Raw genomic sequence first — 10,648 nt, forward strand, 5'->3', positions numbered from 1 at the left:
TATAGCTTCTAGCATTGATTTGATTGATAGGGCTATTATTTACCAATATATGACAAACCACAGCAATTATAAATTTAGATATCTTTTTAATTTATGTTTGATTTTTGGACTTGGAGAATATCCAATCGGATCAATCTCTCAAATCATATTGAGAGAATTAATGGTGGGTATATTTACACATACCATAATATTTATAATGGATCATTTATTGTTGATTGCTCCCAATTCTGCCATGCCATAATTGTTATTTCACTAATATGCTGAATACGACATTACATCATATATTATCATTTGTGGTACAATTGAAAATACAATATCATTCTCAAACTTTCCCTGGATGGGTTTACGTGACCCTTTAAGGATGAAAAGTTACTCCTCAAAGTTTCCATGTCTTTTTTCCATCCATAATTACTTTCCCAGGCAGCCCCTCTCCCCCGACTGAAATATGACATCATAATCTCTTGTGTAAAAACAGTAGGAGTTGAAAAATTATTTTCTGGAAGACTGAGGAAGACATTTCGCTTTACTCCAATTAGACCAGTCTTGATGAGGACCCGTTTCGAACAATTATATTTGGAAAAGTCTAAATGGGATCATTGGGACGTCCCAACTCTGACAACACCCCATTGAAGTTCAAATTTTAAATGGTTAATGTTAGGTAAGGTTTATGATTGGGGTAAGTGCAGGGGTTAAAGTTAGGGTTTAGGGTAGGGTCGTCCCAAGCATACCAGATAGCGCTAACAGATTATACTTACTCCACTTCAATCAGCCATTTCATTGAATGGTTTATATGGTCTGAGCTACTATTGACCTTCAACCTTTGACTAATGACCTTTGAAATAAGAATTGTAATGGTTACATTCAGTGCTTGACTTCCATCAGCATTACTGATCTAACTGTGCAATGTGTCAAATAAATAATTATTGTGTAGCTTTGCAACCCCACCTTGCTTTCTGCGCAGAGGTAATCCAAAATGAATCTCAACAAAACATTGACAGACAGTTTATTTACAATCCTTTTAAATGAAAACACTTGTGTTAGTCAAGGTGTTATAATGCATTAATAACACTTTAACAATGATAATTAGCTACACATCACTACACTCACACCAACTCATATCTAAAACTGTGATTTCCCATTCTCATCTCCAAAGACATGCGCAACTCATGGAGGATAGTCCGACTGGTAGTGTGGTGGGCAGGGAACGAACATGTGTCTCCGGCTGGAGACTTTTAGTATTAGCTTTCCTCCGTACAACTTTTTCGCAATCCTCCCCTGTTCGTTAAGGGTGGTTTCCTGTCGAATATAATTATGGACACAAAAGAGCACTGTTTTTAATTTTACTGGATGTCTCCAGTGTGGGTCCATTTCATATTTCCCTCAGGGATTCCTGCATTTGGTTCAATAAAGGATTTGATTTAGGCATAGCAGTTTTAAGACAGTTGACAAGCATGGGACCCAGTATCACGTTTGTTTGAGAGAACAGTTTGATCACTCAGCAATGGACTTTATGCCAAATGATTAGTGCTCCACCACACCCTCCTCTCCTTCTGGCTGGCCTGCTGAGTAATGCATCTTCTTGTGGAAATGAATTAGTGGTCATGGTGAGCTAAAAAACAAGGATCACTCCCAAATGTTGAAGATTCAGAGTATGGAGTATGTGAAAATAATCAAATATTTGCATTGACCATAAGCTACGATAGTTAATGGTTATGATCAGAATCTGCAGAACAGTTGTCACTGAATGAACCCTCATAACAAATAACTGCAATGAAATGCAATGCAATCAGAGGTGTAGTCTCAGTAGTTCCCAAACTTTTTCATTGTGGATGGGAAGGGGTGCCCGAGTGCCGCGTCTATTTCTGTGGGCACAAGTACTGTCGATGACAAAAAACTGACATGGACTAGTTGATCTGGACATTTCTGACAAGTTATAAATAGCTCTCTGAGGTCTGCAATGACAAGAGGAAAATTGATGATGCACTACCCAATTTCAAAATTGCATTCTTCCACTACAACTTTTAAGAGTAGGTTGAAGTTCCTAAAAAAAATATATGCATACCGTTTGCGATCGTGGTCAAATAGACAATGATTAAATAAACAGTTTCTAATTTGGATCTATGTGTGGCTCTGCCAATCTCTCTCAGTTTGATAAGGTTTGGGTCTGGTGGCCTACGACTTCTTAAAAGGCAAAGTGTGTGGATGAAACATTTTAGCTCCCGGGGTGTAGGCAACGTGAATAGTTCAACAGTTCTGTAACATGTCATGTAAGCAGTACCTCCTCTATTAATCCGTCGAACAAACCATTCAGTGATGACTTCCATAAGCAGGGGAAGAGATGACATCAGTACAGACGTGTTATAGTGAAGAGAGGACTTGGGGGACGTGACGACTCATTTTTAGGCAATGTTGATTATTGGTCCGGCTAAAACTTTGGGTAATGTAATCGTTTGTGTATCTAGGGCTAAGATGTTGTCATTAAATGAAACTTTAATTTCCCCAATATCCGTTGTGTTGACTAGAATCCACTCAGGAAGTCATTTACCCTAGGTTTGTCACTGGCGCAAAACTCATGGCATGACTGAGTCCTTTCGTAAAGTAATCAGGTAGATTTCCATTGCACTATTACATGAAAAGTAATATACCCACCACCCGATGTGAGCAACTGAGCTTTATGCTTTACAAAAAATTCCCAGCAACCCAACTAGACTGTGATGCAATCACGCCATATGCCAGCCATAGAATGGGCATCCCCGTATGAGTCTGGTTCTTTTCACGGTTGTTCAATCTCTCTAATCCCTTCAACAAGTCTTGCCAACATTGCCCAAGGTTCCTATCTGTCTTCATTTGAAATGTATATCTCTACAGACAGACAGGAAGGAAGGAAGGTTGGTTCAGTTGGTTGAGCATGGCACTTGCAACACCAGGGTTGTGGGTTTGATTCCCCGCGGGGAAAATGCATGCACTCGCTACTACTGTAAATTGCTCTGGACAAGAGCTTCTGCAAAATGACCAAACATTTCAAGTGTAAAATAAGGAAGGAGACGATCAGAGAAGGGGGAAAAGCCTGCCAAAAGCACAACAACCTCTATACTTGCCATATAGAAAGTATGCTAATACCACATGAAATATAAACACTGCACAGTACATACATTACACTCATGTTTATTCAATGGGATTAATGTTTCTTTACTAATAAATGTGTAAGTTTTTTCTAATGTAACAGATGATCATTTTATATGGACCCGTGATAATTTGATTACAGCATATTGTGAATGTCACAGAATTTGTTAAATCCTTCCACAAGCCACAATCTTCCCTAATTTCCACCACAGTTACCTAACTTGTCTCTGTGGTCGAATAGAAACATATCTGATATATGTTCTCCCCCAAATTCCACTTCATGTGAAAATTTATTTTCACAGCTGTCCCATGAGCCTTTGGGGGTTTCAAATTCCACATGTGGCATGAGTCCATTTGCCTGTCGCTTGCTTTGTTAATCTCTCTGTTTCTCTATCATTTCGAAAACCTTTCATACCTTCAGTCTCTGTTTCGATAGGCCCAATCATTCTCACTCCGTCCCACTCCTTCTCATCACTGTATTTTCAATGTACTTAAGTTGTCACGGACTGTTGAGTCTACAGACTAACCACACGGGTTGACCTCTTGAACATTAACTGACTCATTCTCTTCGGAGCATAAATGGTTATTAATAGACTGCCTGTGAAACTATTCCTGAGGGCTGAGTAACATGTCTAACGCTTCAGGTCGTCTGTCTCCTACTACCATGACAAACCTAACCTTAATCTGCTCTGTACGCTACAGTAGTTTAATGGCGCCTAGACTTGGCACATAGCCATTCCTCAGACGACTCACAGACAGATGTGAAGGGCCATGGCACCTCCACCCATGGGCTCAGTGCCCAGATGCTGTTAAAGAGTCAAGCTGGATGACATATGAACAATATGAATATCGAAGTGAGATGACAGATGAACAATGGAGCTGTCCTTGTCCGTTGTGATCACTGAGTCGGAGCTGGGTGAGTTTGGTGGATGGTGGGGCTACATCTTTTATTTCTACATCAGTTTTTACATTCTTATTTATTGGGCATACTCCTATTGGAACAAGCATAAAGAAACATATGGTGTCCTTTCACAATAGCCCATTATCATATAGGAAGCACACTTACAGTCCTCAAAGCATTTTTTTTTTTTTTAAATCATGATGACATAAGCACAAAAAGAGGAAGCGAGTGCTTAGAAAAAGAAAGAGACTAGTAACGGAGACCCCCTTTCTCCCTCTGACGTATATGGTACATTTTGTTGCAGAAATGTAATCAAATCTGTAAACTAGTAAAACATACTGAATGTGAAGAAAACAACTCCGGAGTTTACAGGTTTTAGGGGGTGATTATTCTATATATTGATACGTTAGATTAATGGCTCCATCTCAACTAAAAATCTAAGTTAAAGAATAAGACTAAATCAAATCCAATCAAACTTTAAATGCACTTTAAATAAAGCTTGATTTGATTTAGTCCTATTCTTTAACTTGGATTTTTAGTTGAGATGGCGACATGAATCCAACATATCAATTATTAATTTGTAGACAAACTGGAATTAAAGCCAGACTAAGTCAGTGTAATAGATGGAACTATCCAAAATAAAATACATCTACTTCAAATGTTGATATTTTGTTGATTTGACAACCAAATACAATTCAATGTCACTTTTGAAATACAATAAAAAATAAAAGTCGACAAGTTAAAAAATGATATGTTGGATTCATGTCTCCAACTCAATCAAAAATGTAAATTAAAGAATGGGATTAAACCAGTTCCTCACGTGGAATTATCCAAGCAGTAGATACAGTTGAAGTCAGAAGTTTACATACACCTTAGCCAAATACATTTAAACTCAGTTTTTCACAATTCCTGACATTTAATCCTAAATTCTGTCTTAGGTCAGTTAGGATCACCACTTTATTTTAAGAATGTGAAACGTCAGAATAATAGTAGAGTATTTCTTTCATCACATTCCCAGTGGGTCAGAATTCTACATACACTCAATTAGTATTTGGCAGCATTGCCTTTAAATGGTTTAACTTGGGTTTTTGTTCCGGAGTTCTAAATTGAGCAGCTGCTGAAAAATGAGCTCCTGTATATATTGAGCGTGTGGTGTTCAGCCCGTCTGGTGTTCAACCTTCCCAAGTTCTCTCACGTCACCCCGCTCCTCCGCTCTCTCCACTGGCTTCCAGTTGAAGCTCGCATCCGCTACAAGACCATGGTGCTTGCCTACGGAGCTGTGAGGGGAACGGCACCTCAGTACCTCCAGGCTCTGATCAGGCCCTACACCCAAACAAGGGCACTGCGTTCATCCACCTCTGGCCTGCTCGCCTCCCTACCACTGAGGAAGTACAGTTCCCGCTCAGCCCAGTCAAAACTGTTCGCTGCTCTGGCTCCCCAATGGTGGAACACACTCCCTCACGACGCCAGGACAGAGGAGTCAATCACCACCTTCCGGAGACACCTGAAACCCCACCTCTTTAAGGAATACCTAGGATAGGATAAAGTAATCCTTCTCACCCCCCTTAAAAGATTTAGATGCACTATTGTAAAGTGGATGTTCCACTGGATGTCATAAGGTGAATGCACCAATTTGTGGATAAGAGCGTCTGCTAAATGACTTAAATGTAATGTAAATATGTTAAATGGGTCAAATGTTTCGGGTAGCCTTCCACAAGCTTCCCACAATAAATTGGGTGAATTTTGGGCCATTCCTCCTGACAGAGCTGGTGTAACTGAGTCAGGTTTGTAGGCCTCCATGTTCGCACACTCTTTTTCAGTTCTGCCCACACATTTTCTATGGGCTTTGTGATGATCACTCCAATACCTTGACTTTGTTGTCCTTAAGCCATTTTGCCACAACTTTATAAGTATGCTTGGGGTCGTTGTCCATTTGTAAGACCCATTTGCGAAAAAGCTTTAACTTCCTGACTGATGTCTTGAAATGTTGCTTCAATATATCCACATAATTTTCCTTCCTCATGATGCCATCTATTTTGTGAAGCACCCCCACAACATGATGCTGCCACTCCCGTGCTTCATGGTTGGGATGGTGTTCTTCGGCTTGCAAGCCTCCCCCTTTTCCTCCAAACATAACGATGGCCATTATGGCCAAACAGTTCTATTTTTGTTTCATCAGACCAGAGGACATTTCTCCAAAAAGTACGATCTTTGTCCCCATGTGCAGTTGCAAACTGTAGTCTGGCTTTTTTATGGCGGTTTTGGAGCAGTGGCTTCTTCCTTGCCGAGCAGCCTTTCAGGTTATGTCGATGTGGCTAACAGGTACAGGTACTTTTGTACCTGTTTCCTCCAGCATCTTCACAAGGTCCTTTGCTGTTGTTCTGGGATTGATTTGCACTTTTCATCTCTAGGAGACAGAACGCGTCTCCTTCCTGAGCGGTATGTCAGCTGCGTGGTCCCATGGTGTTTATACTTGCGTACTATTGTTTGTACAGGTGAACGTGTTACCTTCAGGCGTTTGGCAATTGCTCCCAAGGATGATCCAGACTTGTGGTCTACAATTTTTTTCTGAGGTCTTGACTGATTTCTTTTGATTTTCCCATGATGTCAAGCAAAGAGGCACTGAGTTTGAAGGTAAGCCTTGAAATACATCCACAGCTACACCTCCAATTGACTCAAATAATGTCAATTAGCCTATCAGAAGCTTCTAAAGCCATGACATAATTTTCTGGAATTTTCCAAGCTGTTTAAAGGCACAGTCAACTTGGTGTATGTAAACTTCTGACCCAGTGGAATTGTGATACAGCGAATTATAAGTGAAATAATCTGTCTGTAAACAATTGTTGGAAAAATTTCTTGTGTCATGCACAAAGTAGATGTCCTAACTGACTTGCCAAAACTATAGTTTGTTTACAAGAAATGTGTGGAGTGGTTGAAAAATGAGTTTTAATGACTCCAACCTAAGTGTATGCAAACTTCCGACAGGTCGCCGGCCTACTAATCACCAGTCCTGGCAACCCACATTATGCACACCTGTCAACCATCATTGCGCACACCTGCTCCCCATTGTTACGCACACCTGGACTTCATCATCACCCTGATTATTCTCCCTTTATTTAGCCCTCAGTAGTTTGTCATTAGCTAGTATTGTTAACTCTCATGTTTAGTATGCGGCTCATATTTGTTCAGCTGTATCAGTTTATTATTACGCTTCCTGATGTATACGCTACAATACATATCCTTGTCAACCAAACACATTTCAAATTTATTTTGTAATAGAGTAAAAAAAGTTATCTTACAAACTAATGTAACATTAAAATGAGAAACGCATTCATGGTCACATTACTGTAACTACATTATACATTTCTTCTTATGTAATCATATCGCCTGCATGTTCAAGGTAGCATGCATTGGTCATCGCAGGTCTGTGGAGATCTTCAAAATTGCTCTAATAATCTGTGAAGAATCTCAAATGGCATTGATCACTAGTACCATGTACTTTTAATGTCATCTCAACTGCAATCCAGGTCATTTGGTTCTGCTTTCAGATTAAGCACAGTGATAACATATTCATATTTTCTACAATAAACAAAATACCTGACATTGTATTCACATTTGAACTTTGCTGTGCTTTTAAAGGATTGAAAGAGCAGGGATAGACATTTGGGTGACAGCTAAACCCAAAATCAGACATGGTTTGGTTGTGCTTTTAGAAAGCAAAGTGGTGACACATTAGAAATTCAACAAACTTTAGGCTGTGTTGTTGAGTGGGTGAATATAGGTTGTAATATCATTGATCAACGTCCTAACCAAATAATACACAATTATTCATGTTGAAATGATGTGGTGTGCCCAGTGGGTTGCCTCATCGTCCTAGCGAGCACATTCTGTGCAGGGCCTGGTGCTCATTTTATGGGCATAGACTGAATTCACAACAAGCAGCAAGCAGGGAGGGAAATAAGCAGAGAGGGAAATGTATTACATTTGGAGTCATTTTGCAGACGCTCTGATCCAGAGCGACTTGCAGTGCCTTTGGAAAGTATTCAGACACCTTCACTTTTCCCACATTCTGTTACATTACCGCCTTATTCTAAAAATAGATTAATTAAAAACAATTCCTCAGCAACCTACACACAATACCCCATAACTACAAAGCAAAAACAGGTTAAGAATTTTTGCAAATGTATAAAAAAAACAAAAAACAGAAATACCTCATTTACATAAGTGTTCAGACCCTTTGCTATGAGACTCGGAATTGAGTTCAGGTGCATCCTGTTTCCATTGATCATCATTGACACGTTTCTACAACTTGATTGGAGTCCACCTGTGGTAAATTCAATTGATTGGACATGATTTGGAAAGGCACACATCTGTCTATATAAGGTCCCACAGTTGACAGTGCATGTCAGAGAAAACACAAAGCCATGAGGTCTAAGGAATTGTCCGTAGAGCTCCGAAACAGGACTGTGTCGAGCCATAGATCTGGGGAAGGGTACCAAAATATTTCTGCAACATTGAAGGTCCCCAAGAACACGGTGGCCTCCATCATTCTTAAATGGGAGAAGTTTGGAAGCACCAAGACTCTTCCTAGAGCTGGCCGCCCGGCCAAACTGAGCAGTCTGGGGAGAAGGGCCTGGTCAGTGAGGTGAACAAGAACCCTATGGTCACTCTGACAGAGCTCTAGAGTTCCTCCGTGGAGATGGGAGAACCTTCCAGAAGGACAACCATCTCTGCAGCACTCCACCAATCAGGCATTCATGGTAGAGTGACCAGACAGAAGCCACTCCTTAGTAAAAGGCACATGACAGCCCACTTGGAGTTTGCCCAAAGGCACCTACAGACTCTCAGACCATGAGAAACAAGATTCTCTGGTCTGATGAAACCAAAATTGAACTATTTGGCCTGAATGCCAAGCGTCACATCTGGAGGAAACCTGACACCCACCCTACAGTGACTCATGGTGGTGGGGATGTTTTGCAGTGGCAGGGACTGAGAGACCACTCAGAATCGAGGCAAATATGAACGGAGCAAAGTACAAAGATCCTTGATGAAAACCTGCTCCAGAGCTCTCAGGATCTCAGACTGGGGCAAAGGTTCACCTTCCAACAGCACAGCAACCCTAAGCACACAGCCAAGACAACGCAGGAGTGACTTCGGGAAAAGACTCTGAATGTCCTAGAGTGGCCCAGATGGAGCCCGGACTTGAGCCAGATCGAACATCTCTGAAGAGACCTGAATATAGCTGTGCAGCAATGCTTCCCATCCAACCTGACAGAGCTTGAGAGGATCTGCAGAGAAGAATGGGAGAAACTCCCCAAATACAAGCACGGCAAGCTGCTAGGGTCATACCCAAGAAGACGCAAGAGATCACAGCCAAAGGTGTTCAACAAAGCACTAAGTAAAGAGTCTGCATACTTATGTAAATGTGCTATTTCAGTTTTGTATTTTTATAAATTAGCAAGCATTTCTTAATCTGTTTTTGCTTTGTCATTATGGGGTATTGTGTTTAGATTGGGGGAGGGGGGGCAATTTAATCTATTATAGAATAAGGCCGTAACCTACCAAAATGTGGAAAAAGGCAAGGGATCGGAATACTTTCCGAAGGCACTGTACAGGCGCAATTAAGGTTAAGTTTCTTGCTCAAGGGCACATCGACAGATTTTTCACCTAGTCGGCTGGATGATTTGCTCCTAACCGCTAGGCTATCTGCTACCTGTATACTGGTTTATTTTAATTCAGGCCAATGAACAACCAGGTTGATCATGAAGTCCTGACCAATTATGATTTCTTCAACATGTCTCTAGTCAGAGTGGTTCCACCAGGTTCTTGAAAAGTGAGTTGACAAACATTTCACAATGATTTACTTCCCTGTTTCTATAAACAGCAATGGACAACGCATTTATTTTAAATGACCAAACTCAACAAGAAATGATACAGAAATGTCAGGATGAAATTGTTATATTCAGTCGGACAAAGGTAATGCTCTTTGTAAGAGGATGCTCACTCTAAAAACCCAGTGTCCCAAGATGACTACAATCCCGCTGAATGCATGTAAACCTGCCAGTTAGTGACCCAATAGCCACCTATACAAACATTTTTGAACATGACTTTAGGCCTCTAGGGACAGTTTCCCAGACAGATTAAAGACATTCTAATCCTGGACTAATTTTGTCGTGGAAACCATCCTTATCTGCATAAACCTGGAATACAATAGTGTCTTCAATGAAACCATTCAATTGAGGCCAACCATTCTCACAGCACTGTGAGCATTGAAATGAGTTGAATCAAGCAATGCTGTACAGCTGGATAAACTGTTCACATGAACACATTTCTCAAGGCATTCTTAGACTCAGAACTCATACTGTCCCATCCCCATTCACCCCACGAGACCTGTCCCCCCAATGCACCCCGTAGTCTTGGTGTACGTTGTGTAACCATAACATCCTATGAGAGGGAAATCACCATCCATGAAAATCCCGGACTCCCTACAGGCGTGTTCGATTTCCATATCCTGATCCAGAGTCAACATTTAGTACTTTATTAAGTCCCCCAACTAAACGTCCCCAGAATCCAACAGTTGCATAACTCAGCTCTTCAAATACTGATGATGAAGACATAAAGCTG

This window comes from Oncorhynchus keta, chromosome 23 (genome assembly GCF_023373465.1).
Source record: "Oncorhynchus keta strain PuntledgeMale-10-30-2019 chromosome 23, Oket_V2, whole genome shotgun sequence".
Classification (NCBI taxonomy): Eukaryota; Metazoa; Chordata; class Actinopteri; order Salmoniformes; family Salmonidae; genus Oncorhynchus; species Oncorhynchus keta.